This window comes from Simochromis diagramma, unplaced genomic scaffold (assembly GCF_900408965.1).
Source record: "Simochromis diagramma unplaced genomic scaffold, fSimDia1.1 OVJJ01000753.1, whole genome shotgun sequence".
Taxonomy (NCBI): domain Eukaryota; kingdom Metazoa; phylum Chordata; class Actinopteri; order Cichliformes; family Cichlidae; genus Simochromis; species Simochromis diagramma.
The window spans coordinates 15534599-15546887 of record NW_024387523.1 but is presented as its reverse complement, the minus strand read 5'-3'; the positions used below and the strand labels follow the sequence as shown (position 1 = coordinate 15546887).

At 40.7% G+C, this 12289-nt stretch overlaps 1 long non-coding RNA gene across 1 annotated transcript; it reads right to left on the bottom strand.

Moving 5' to 3' along the window:
• Positions 1 to 1528: 1528 nt before the first annotated feature.
• Positions 1529 to 10723, bottom strand: LOC120726605. The gene is made up of 3 exons (XR_005694344.1): positions 9757 to 10723; positions 5969 to 5972; positions 1529 to 1540 (listed from the first exon to the last, which is right to left on the bottom strand). It is a non-coding gene; the product is annotated as an uncharacterized LOC120726605 (long non-coding RNA).
• Between the last annotated feature and the right edge of the window lie 1566 nt (positions 10724 to 12289).

Below are 12289 nucleotides of genomic sequence, written 5' to 3'. Positions count from 1 at the left end.
ACAAAGTTGTCATTGTACCACCAACTGTGCCTGTGAGTCTCCAGTGACTTCTGACTAGCTTAGCTGTCAGAATCTGTGTGTTTCTGCATCGCAAACACTACAACAACTATTTCAACCATTATTTTCTCAGAAATGTCAAAGGTTTTGTTCTGTTTGTCTGTATGTGTAACACTTGTCAATGTTGCCACCTTGTGATAGAATACTTTGCAGTGACATATTGCTGCTACTTCCCGGGCTTTTGCATATACCCTAAAAAGGCAAAATGAAAAAAAGCTGTATTTTTCATACTGTGTTTCAAAGCTGCTTTACTGGCCACCACTTACAGGGTCACATTCAGCTGGAAACACTATTGAATATCCACCGCTGGCACTTTATCAACTTCCTAATTCAGCATGAAAATAGCATTATTTTTCTTTTCAGGACATAACCGTTACAGTTGGAAGCAAGTGAATGCATAAATGATTGAGTACATACAGAGGGGGAAAAGCTGTTTATGGTTCAGCGGTATACTACTGAAATTAGACACACAGCCACAACTGACCTATATTTTGCTCCGCATGATGAGCTATCAATGACAGGCAGCAGTTCAGTGAGGACAGTGGAAAACTGGGAAACTGAACATGCTATCTTCTGATAGTGAGACTTTTTCTCTTAGAGGTTATCGTCACAACAACAAAAAATATCATTTTGGGTAATTTGCTAAATCCCTCAGATCCCTTAAGTGTTTTTGGGAAGATAGTTATCTGGCAGGGTTCATTTTTCTTGTAAGTTTATGTAGTGTTTTATTTTGACACTATCCTTTGGCCAGATAAATGTAGCTCTAACCAGCTGCAAAGGATCAAAGACTACTGCAACAAATTGCTGTAGCAATACAACTGTACAGATTTAATATTCACATATGTCAATAATGTCATACTATGAATGCTATAAATGCCTTTCAGGAAAATATCATCACAGCAGAGTGACTTATTTTTCATTCAGACTTTCATTGGGTGTTTAATATGATGGTTCTGGTTCTTCCACTCTTATGACTAACTCTTACAGTGCCTACCCATAAAATTTAAAATGTAAAACCAGTGATTATTAAGGCCTCATTCACACAGAACCAAAGACCAGTCAGTGACTCCCTGATCTCTGTGGAGAAATGTGTATTGCCTGATTGCCTTGATTGGCTGTTGCCAGGTGAAATGTTATAAAGAAAAACCTCTTTGTGATTGCTTTGTTCACAAGCAGCTTGCTGCACTTGCCGGTAGTTTCCATTGAAGATGCCTACTGGTGTATCCAAACACTTACCACCTACTTTTACTTTGAAGACTAACGGCCTCTCTATCTGGTTTCCATTGCACTTTTACAAGTTTCACTTCTCTTAGTGAGTAGTTGGCAAGTGTTTGCAGACAAGTGGCTATTTTCCATACAAAATATGGGTGACTGTGGTGACCTGCTAGCAACCAAAGCAATTGTAAGGAGATTTTTGGTGCAGCACTGTATACCACTTTGCAACCAATTTTACCTAGTGCCAGGCAGCAACATCCAGCAACCACTAGCCAACCTGTCACCATTTACACATTTATTCCCCAGCAACCAGTGGTTGCCAAAGGAAAACTGATTGATCTCTAGGCCTCTATCATTGGCCACTAAGCACAGCTCTGTTTCTCAGGTTTTTTTGAAAGATGTTTATGTCTACCAAATATTTGCCACTATACTACGTATATACAGTGCCACTATACTAAAGTGGCTTTGAGTCTTTAAGGATGTTCTATAATATTCATAAAAACCCCAAAACCACTACAGTATAGTGAAGGCTTTTTCTAATGATTTAATATTTTTGAAAGGCTGGCAAATACTGGGGTAATTCTCAGTGACTTACACAAAGGTGTCTCATTAGCATGAGATCAAATGTCATCCGAGTTTATGCCATGCTTAACATGGAAGAACAGCAGTTTATAGAAACTACAAAGAAGTGAAACAATGTTCTTCCTCCGAATTCAATTGCTTCTGACATTTCATTGGCTGTAACAGTCACTGATAAACTTAATAGCATAGGGAACTGGGAATTGTGCTTTCTCTACATCCTGACAACGGAGGAATAATAATCAGTCTTGAAGCATGTTTGAGCAGTGGCAGTTATTTACATCTGATCCTTTAGCTCCAGGTTCCTGTTTACAGAAATGAGACATGGCCACATCACAGCTGCCTTCAGTTTTTGGCATTTCAGCTTTGAAAATAGTGACAGGTCTCTCCGGGCCAAGATTTGCAGCATCCTGATATATCAACGATGCCTAATGTCTTTGATAATATTCTTCTGACATTCTGAAGAGTTCGTGGTGCGTGTTCACTGTCACGTTATTTTCCACCCTCGAAAGACTGGGTGTTTGCTAGGCATCACTCTAAGTGGCAGCGGCTAACAGTACAGTTTTCAATGATTTGTGATGCTGTTTGGACAGTGGCACCTCTTTGATGGTTTCATTTTTTTCTCTTTTCATTTTGACTGTCAAATCCAACTGCGACTTTAGAGGTGTGGTACCAAATGCTTTGCTTAATGTCCCTCCTTCCTCATGAGTTTAGGACTTAATAAAATTACAGAGTTTCTGGTTGGAGTTTTGAAAAAGTGTCAGATTATTCACTTATTGCACTTTATTGGACATTCAGTTGCCAGTAATTTGTGCTAACAGCCCAAAACATCACCACAGACTTGACATTTTATTTTCAGCTACCGCTTCACATTTTCAAATGTCCCTTTGAGAATTTAGATTTTGACATTAAAGTGATGGCAGTTCCTGAGTGGAGTAGATAGGAAGGTAAATGGAAGTTAAATTAAATTAGTCTCTAACCAATCATTTCCCAAAGCAAGCTATTTTTCCGGTCCATAATCATAGGAGTATGCAATCCCCCAGATTGCCTAATTTGTTAATAAAAGTCTTCTCATGACACCTTTTGCTGATTTGTAAAACAAGGCGATAGTGAAAATGAATACTGTGAAACGAGAAGTTTTTTTTTTTTTTGCCAAGAACTAAAGATATTTATTAATAAATCATGATTTTATGAATGAGAAAAGGAGAATTTCAATGGGTAATTGAAGCACACATCAAACCTTCTGTCCATTATTAAGCATTGTTGCCATGCAAGCTAATATAAACCGATAACCCTAAAACATTGTATTTACATATTTATTTAATCACCTTTTTAGATGTCTTTTTTTTTTTTTATTACAGAGTTGATTAATTCCAGCATCAGCAATAATAATCAGTCCTGGCGCAAACACAGGCCACTGTTCTCCAAGGCCAAAGTACAAAGAAAGCACTGCTCAAAATCACAATTAACCTTTGCATTACTGCAATTTTTGGATCCTTTTAAAACCACTGCACAAACTTTTCCATTTGATTTATGTACAACCATCAGCTCGATCATCACAAAGGTTTAGTGGAACATCATCAACTTGAGTGTTCAGATCTATCATACAGGAATGTGGACACACGTGTACAGAGAACAGTTAAAAATAGAGAGCTCTGTACATAACTGAAAAAAAATGAATGAAAACTAAACATCACTGTCATCAGTCCAACTTTGCTAAAAGCTCTAAAGTACTTTTGTATTAAATGGAAAATGAAGCAGATTTTTCATGGTTTTATAAATGATGCTACAATGTTTAATGGAAGTATTCATATATTCTCTCTCTTTGTCTCTTCGACTATTTTCCTGACAATTTCCTCTTCTTTTTCCTTCTTCCAGTGCCTCTGGCCAGTGCCACTGTCCTGCTCCCAGATGACTGTTGAAAAATGAATGAAGTAGTGTGAACTTTTCTTAGGAAAAGCACTTTTGGGATGTGTCCACTTAGAGAAGGTTTTTTTTTTTCTTTGTCAAAAAATAAGAATGCTGGTACAATAGAAATATTCTCTGGATACTCCTTTAGTTGTGAGTTTCAGCAGCCCATCCACTGGTGAGGGCATCCTGGCTCCTTCAAACATGTCATCTTGCTGAATGTGTCAACAACTTTACTGCAGTGTTTTCATCCAAAAAAAAAAGCATTTTTTAGAAACTTTTGGCATCCCTATTTTTTGTTTTCCTTAGTCATGCCTGTTATATTGCAATGGCTGAAAGGGGCTGCCTAAAACTGGTACCTGAGTATGAGCAAACAGCACGTAAGATTGCTGACTACCGCAACCACCTGACATTCGGCCTCATATACAGACAGAATGGTATTATCCCTGAAAGCCTGCAAATGAAATTGTCAGGGCCACCGAGCTACCAAAGGCACAGAGTCAGTTGATGATCTTCTGCACGTCGAAGACCTTCTACACATCGTGTGGTAAAGCAAGTCTCTGGATAAATCAAGAGAGCTGCAGGATCACACACAGTCCCCAGCAATTTCTTACAGAAGACTTCACCCTTATATCATAAACATATTGATCGTTCTCCAGCCTGCTTTCATTTATCCGAGCTGCCATGCTGTTTTCAGAGAGAAACAGATGCATGAAACCCATGCCTGCACTGAGCACATTACTCGATTTCTCATTTTTGAGCTGCAAATACGCGCTGCTGTTGCTAGGATGCTGGTCATTAATGAAATGAACTGGCTGCACATGTTTGTTTATGCATTTATACACTATAAATTTCCCCCGATTAGGTCTGGCTGAATCTGGTGAGAATCAGACTGATGTGTTGCGAGTCCACCCCTGGCTCTGGTACAGCACTACGCCTGATGTAAATGGTAACATATTTGAGATTTGGTCACAGTTAGAGCTGTATTGGTGATTTTGGAGCATGTGATTTTGGACAATGGAGTACTCAGAGATGGAGATGACTACGTTGTTCTGTGCTGGGAATGAAACAAAACCGGTGAGTACAGAGTCTGCAGTCTGGGACCTGACACATGCCGCTGTGGTGTGCAGACAGCTGGGCTGTGGTTCTGCCCTTTTAAACCAAAGTCATCAACCTACCCAGCAAAACACCGATGTGGCGTTTTGTCTCCACTGATAGCCTGTGGAGCTGTAAATCCACGGTTTTCCTCCTCGGTCATTGAGGTGAACTGTGCAGGTGGCAGCGGGTAAGAGCTGAAGACACAACGCTGGACCAGTAAATCAAGGTCATCAACCACAGAGGCACCAACAGACAGATGGAACTTTTCTGGGTTGTGGCGGAAATTCTGGATTTAACAAGGAGCCGATGAGGAGAAACATGCTCCCTCTCTTTATTCCATTTATTGATTTTGAACTTCTGATGATTTCTCTACTCTTTATACTTCTTTACCAATACAAAGAGCTCATGATCAAAAATAGGTCAGAAAAAAAGAGATTTGGTATTATTATTATATATTATATTGATATTATTGCAAACTGATTGCATGTACAGTAAGCGCCATCTTGACATAGTTCACACAGTTTACACAGTTTGAAACAGATAGTAACCTGACTTTTTGCTCTTTTATCCCAGTCTTATGCTGTTTTGACTCACCAAGTCAGTTTGAAGACAGCTAATGACCTCAAATGGTCTCAGATATGGTCCTTATCTTTGAAGTAACCATTTTAGAGGTGTGGGAATTGAACGTTAATTGCACATGGTTACTGTAATTTTGGTTACACACCTCTTTTTGCTTGTGTGACTATAGAACACTCACCTTCAGACTTCACCAGTGGGTTATATTGTGCTATCTATGACAATCTTTTACCAGCAGATGGTTGGAAGGAGTGCCACTAAAGGGAAATGAGGAATTGTGTTTCCCTGTCCTTATATTTAACAATGATCTAATTATTCACATCCACTTTAAACCATGAAGTAAAACAAAGCATTGCTTTTTTTTCACTGTAAAATACACTTTACTTGAAACATTTTTGGATGTGCCTTTGATGAGATTTATTCCTTCTCTCTGGAAATTAAACCAAAAACTTGCAGTTGTACAACTTAATGAAATCTCTAAATACTTTTCATGTAGTCTGCAGTCTTAGGGATATTACTACTGCATATGTAGCACTGTTCTAAATAACAGTGTATCCCTTCATTTTAGGGAAGACTTGCCATATACTAGTGCCACAACAATTTTCTGTTATTCTTTCACATGTTCTTCTAGCTTTCCACAGAATAGAGGGTTTTCTGTAGGATTAACTTGGTACATTTAACACTATAATTTCAAATGTCTGTGAAATAAAGTAGAATTGATTTATTTCCTAAAGAAAAGAAAAAAAAAATCGGTGTGACTTAGTGAGTCTCCACTGTCGTGTACACACACTGCTGCTTCTCCCTTTGCTGCAATCAATCCCTTTAATTACTCTGTCGTTGCTGCAACCAAAGCCTTCATCAGAGCCCAAAACATTGCAATCCTGACAGACTACACAGAAGAGAGGGGAAAAGGCGAGAGTAAAGGAGTTAATTCATATGTTTAAGATGTTTCAGGAACATTTAAACTGTTCAAGACTGGCAACCATCATTTCCATCCCTGACCATGTGTTACAGTAGATATGGGTGCAAGTTAGTTAGACATGCACGTTGACAGCGAGGCTTGAGCTCTCCCTACTAGCTGACGAAAATCACACACATTTTTTTTTAATTGCTGTCTCTAAAGTAATGCATGAATTTAACCCTATTTTATATTCAACTTTGATTATCTGACACACAAAAAATCCCATCATGTTTTGAATTATTTTCAAAGTTTTACAAAAAATATCTTGTTTGAGTAATTCTTTTATAGAAATAAGTACAACTCAAAAGTGCAGTGAAACTCTTTAAATGTACTTTTAGGCTGGAGGCCGCAGTTTTTCTGAACTCTAGTTAACTTGCTGAGAGTGCAGTACTCTGCTCCCCTCTAGGCACTGTTCAGAGGCAGCCTCAGGGGTGTTACTTTGCTTTTCATCACTCTCAACCTTTAGAACGTGCCCATAGGAGGTGACAATGCTCTGGCTGAGAACTGGTGTTGTTCTACTTGTTCAACTCAGCTGCGCTCTTGTTGTGTCGTTGTGTCTTTGTGTTGCTGATTTGTTGTAATGCGATCACTAATGAATACCGCACAAAAGTGAAATGCTCAAAAAGACAAGTTTGGAGTTTTGTTTTGATGCCGTATAGGAGTACAAAGTAGCTGATTAAAAACTAATTCAGATTCATACATATCACATTAGACTACTGTGCCATGTCTGCGGATAAAAAGCAGAGGTTTTGGCTCAGTAAGCAACACTTCTTGGCTGGCTGATAGATTAACTCGGAAATGATTATCTGATAGAAATGGTGAAAAACAAAAAGTCTGATCAAGTCATCAGACTAATATCTTTCACTTGCATCTGATTGTACTTTGAGGCAGAAGAAAAAAAAGAAGTTCTCTGTTGGGGATGTTGATCTATTTTTGTTTTATGACAAAAGATATTTGTCTTAGTCTCTGAATAGTTAATTTGACTTTCTATTTTGGTTACTGATCTCTGTGATATTACATTACCAATTGTGGATGATATTTGCAAGATTATTAAGTTGTGTACTCAGTAATTGGTGAATATAATAAATAATGCTATATTTAAAAATAAATGCACGTAAGCCACCAGCGTCAAGATCACTGTATTAACTACGATAAAAGGCAATGTAATCTTTAAAATACACTTGACATAATGCATAGGTTGATGTATTTACACATATTGTGTACACAACTATCAGCTTTGTTGATGTATTTATTTTAGTGCCGTCAGCGTTAATCTTGTTAAAATGACGTTAACACCATAACCGCATTAACGTGGCAAATCTCCATTAGTGAGTTAGCGCGGATCGCCCCATGTGTGGGGCTGCACGCCGTCAACACGTTAGTGCGGTTAGCTCGTTAACGCGTTAGTGCTGTGCAGCCACACGCTAACAGAGATTTGCCGTGTTAATGCGGTTATGGCGTTAACGCCATTTTAACGAGATTAACGCTGACAGCACTATTTTGTTTCTTTGCATTAGTATTTTCACTCACTCGCACACACACACACACACACACACACATATTAACACATATTAATCAATTATATGTGTGTGTGTGTGTGTGTATAAAGTACTTGCTTTATTTGCGGGGACGTGTGGTGCTGGGGGTTGGGAAGCGCATCTGTAACCGGAAGGTCGATCCCCGTGCTCTCTGTCCTGGTCGTGGGTCCGTGGGCAAGACACGTTACCCTACCGCCTACTGGTGTTGGCCAGAGGGGCCGATGGCGTGATATGGCAGCCTCGCTTCTGTCAGCTGTGGTTACAACTGTAGCTGCCTTCACCAGTGTGTGAGAGAGTGAATGAATAATGGAATTGTAAAGCGCTTTCGGTGCCTTGAAAAGCACTATATATTATTATTATTTATTGTTGTCAAAGTGATATACTTAATCACTTCAAAAAAGCAAACAAAAAGGGGGTGGTAGATGTTATTTTATATTGTAAAAATGGGTCATTTTAAACCATTGCAAGGTGGTTGCTAGGTAACATGACAACATGATGCATAATTCAACTTTTGTGGACATAAATTAGATGAGAAAACATTCTAAGATGTTTTTTTAAGGTGTTAAAAGTTTAAAAAACAGGTGATTTTAGCATGTTGCTACCCAGTTCTTTCTGGGTAGCATGATAGTGATAAGAAGCTGTGAATCCCTAAGACGTACCTGTGTGTAAAATTTGGTTGCTCAACTACTAATGGTCTGGGAAGAGTTTGTGGACAAAGGAACAAACACACAGACATACAGGGTTTTGTTTATTATTGTAAGATTTTACTGATTTGCAGATTTTACTGATTTGGTGAAGTGAATGTGCACTAATGACAAAGACAATACTAATGATAACATAAAAGATGTTAATCGATGAATGAAAAAAGAATTGAAATCAAACTGAGCTCAAGAAGAGTACAAGTCGTGCAGTCTTGACACAACATGTAAGAGAACCTAGTCAGACATGCTTGTTGTTCTTCCTCCTGTTCTAGAAACTGTGCCTCCATAAGACAGTAGTTGATACATTTTTGAAAAGGGGCAAGTAAATGGCACATCAATATCATACACTCAAGTGCTGAAAAGAAAAGCAGTTCAAGCTGCACTCTGCAGCTGACATCTCAGCAACCCTAACAAATCACAGGGGAATTTAGGATTTTGACCCAAATGCCCTTGAAAATAATACAAAGCTTTTAAGTTTTCGCTTTCAATATCAATTTACTCTGAAGGAAATGCTCTGTAAATTGTCTGTGTGTACTTTCTTGGCTTTCTATACACATTATCTATACCATACTGTAATGGACTGATGAGACACTTTCCTGTTTGACTTCTGGTGCCAGCATCTGTCTTTTGCCCACTTCTAATGAGCCAACAGTATTTGTCCTGTTATTAATCTATCAGTCACGAACCCCTGAATGAATCAACTCAAATCCTCACTCTGTCAGCTGTCATCAATCTTTAGCCGTCACTGTCCTTTACAAAATGCACACATGCTTGTTTGGTGGCATCACTGTCATTTTGGGATTTTTTGTTGTTTGTTTATTTTATTTTTTTAAAAGGCTCCAGTAATTCATTTATAATACCTCTTTGCATCTGTAATTTATAATTTTAAACATAACCTATGTGCATTTATTGTAGTTTTGTAAAAACACATATTGAAGACATCAAATATGTCTTCAATATGTATATAAAACAAGATATATGGAATTATGTAGCACAGAAAAAAATTATAAATAACTATAATATAAATATAAATATAATATATAATATAAATGGTTTTTACTTCACAGATGTGCCTTGTCAGGTTTCATTTGTGGAATTTCCTCCCTTCTTAATGGATTGGGACTGTAATGGGCTAAGTTTCCATCCAGCTTAAACACTCCCAAATAAATCTCCGAGACACAGGGGGTTGAAGTCCAGGAGCTTTACTGGGTACTTTTTTGTGAAACTGTAAACACGATACAATGAAATATATGAGATGTATTATAGATACAATAAGCTCAAAACATCTGGCTAATTATTACAGCCTAACAACCTAGCCGCATAGCTTATATGAGACACAATAAAGCTAACCGAATAACAGACAACGGTTCAAACGCTTCGCCGCTTAATAGTACAAAAATGAATTATACTCACAGACTATGCCTTAGCGAGGGGAAAAGGATTAAACCTGTAACGGCGGAGCTGGCGGCTGCATGAGCCCACACGCTAATATCCCGAGTCACACGGTAGATTCACTTCCTGACTCCCAGCATGCACTGCTCTCGTGCTGTCATGGTTACGAAGATACACGAGTCGCTACGAAGATACACGAGTCGCTCTAAGCTGTGATAACGAGATAAAAAGAACACATGAGAACACATTTCTGAAGGCATGACACTCCCCGCTTGGGATCTTTAAAGAGCCCACATCAATCAGCAGAATCAGACTTTGGAGAAAGAAGCAGAACTACTTCTGTAATGGGACGAGAGAATCCTCTCCTCTTTCCATCCTTGACGACCTCCACTTCGACTCTCCGAACCAATCCGTCCTGTCCTGGAAAGGCTTTCGTAATGATGCCCATAGGCCACTCGTTCCTCTCTGCCTGCTTATCTTTTAGGAGAACTACGTCCCCTTCTTGAAGATTCGGTTGTTTCCCTTGCCACTTGTGCCGAAGTTGCAGTGTTTTGAGGTATTCACGCCTCCATCTGTTCCAAAACATGTCCGCTAAGCCCTGAACTTGTTTCCACTCCTCTCTGAAAAGATCTGCTTCCTCGAAATTGCCTGACGGCAAAGGAGGTGTGGAACCTGTTTTAAGAGTCAAGAGCATCGCCGGCGTGAGGATGCAGGGCGACTCCGGGTCGGATGACACTGGGATGATCGGCCTTGCGTTCATAATCGCAGCTACCTCGGCCATAAGCGTGGTCAGAACCTCATGTGTCAGGCGAGACTTTCTTTGTTCAAGCAGCATGCAGTCCAAGATACGGCGGGCGATGCCGATCATCCTTTCCCATGCGCCACCCATATGGGATGCATGGGGTGGGTTAAACGCCCAGGTGCAGCTCTGTTTACTGAGGTACTTCTCTACCCTGTCGAACTCTGAGTTTTCCTTGTCCATCCCCAACTCACGGGAAGCGCCGACGAAGTTAGTTCCGCAGTCCGAGCGTATCTGCTTCGCGGGGCCCCTGACCGCAAAGAATCTCCTCAAGGCGTTAATAAAGCTGCTAGCACTCATGGCTTCGATGACCTCAATGTGTACCGCCCTGGAACACATACACGAGAATATCACCGCCCATCGCTTGGAGTTCGAGACTCCTCCTCTTGTGCGGCGTGAAACGACGTCCCATGGTCCAAAAACATCAACGCCCACGTAAGTGAAGGGAGGTGCCACTCGTAGCCGTTCTGCTGGCAGGGCTGCCATCTGTTGATGTTCGGCCTTCCCTCTCAGTTTCCTACAAGTGATGCATCTGTGAAGCAGACTGCTGATACAGCGTTTGGCTCCCACGATCCAAAACCCTGCAGCCCGAATAGCACCCTCGGTAAGATGTCTCCCTTGGTGCTTTATTGCTTCGTGATAGTGGGACACAAGCAGAGTTGCGAGGTGATGCCGGCCAGGAATGATGATGGGATGAGTCTCGTTCATGCCTAAGTCTGACTGCTCGATCCGACCTCCTACCCTGAGTAGTCGATCCTGGTCCATAATGGGATGCAGTCTCCACAAACTGCTAGAGGATGGTATGTTGGTTTCCGAGTTGATGCACTTGAGCTCTTCTGCGTAGCAGTCGCCCTGGACGCTCCTTACAATGCACACCTCGGCTCTCAGTAACTCCTCCTCTGTAGGACGACAAATGTGCCAGCCTCGACATTCGCTCTGCGTCGAGCGAGCGAAGGACCTAGCTATGTGTATCAGGTGTGCGATGGCTGCACGGAGTGTGCTGAACTTGGAGAAACGTTCAAAACGTTGAGGGCGTATCACACCTTTGGTGACATGGGTGAGTTTCGCCGTCACCTGCGGACGCACTTCGGCATCGATGTCAGGGTCGACGAGATTGTATGTCTCTTGGAGCTCGGATAGATGCCCTGATGCGTCGCAGAGAAAGGCTGGTCCTTTGAGCCATGGTGTGCTACTGAGCAGGGCTGATGCTATGGTTCTTGACCCAACATCGGCTGGGTTGAGGTGCATTGGCACGTACTTCCACTTGCCAGGATTAGGTGACTGAAGGATTCGTTGGACCCTGTTGTGTACGTAGACATAAAACCTCCTCGACCGGTTGTGGATGTATCCCAGCACGACTTTGCTATCTGTATAGTAGGTGATGCTGTCGAACGTTGTGTCCATCTCTGCAACTATCATCTCAGCGATCTCGACAGCAAGCACGGCAGCGCAGAGTTCAAGTCTG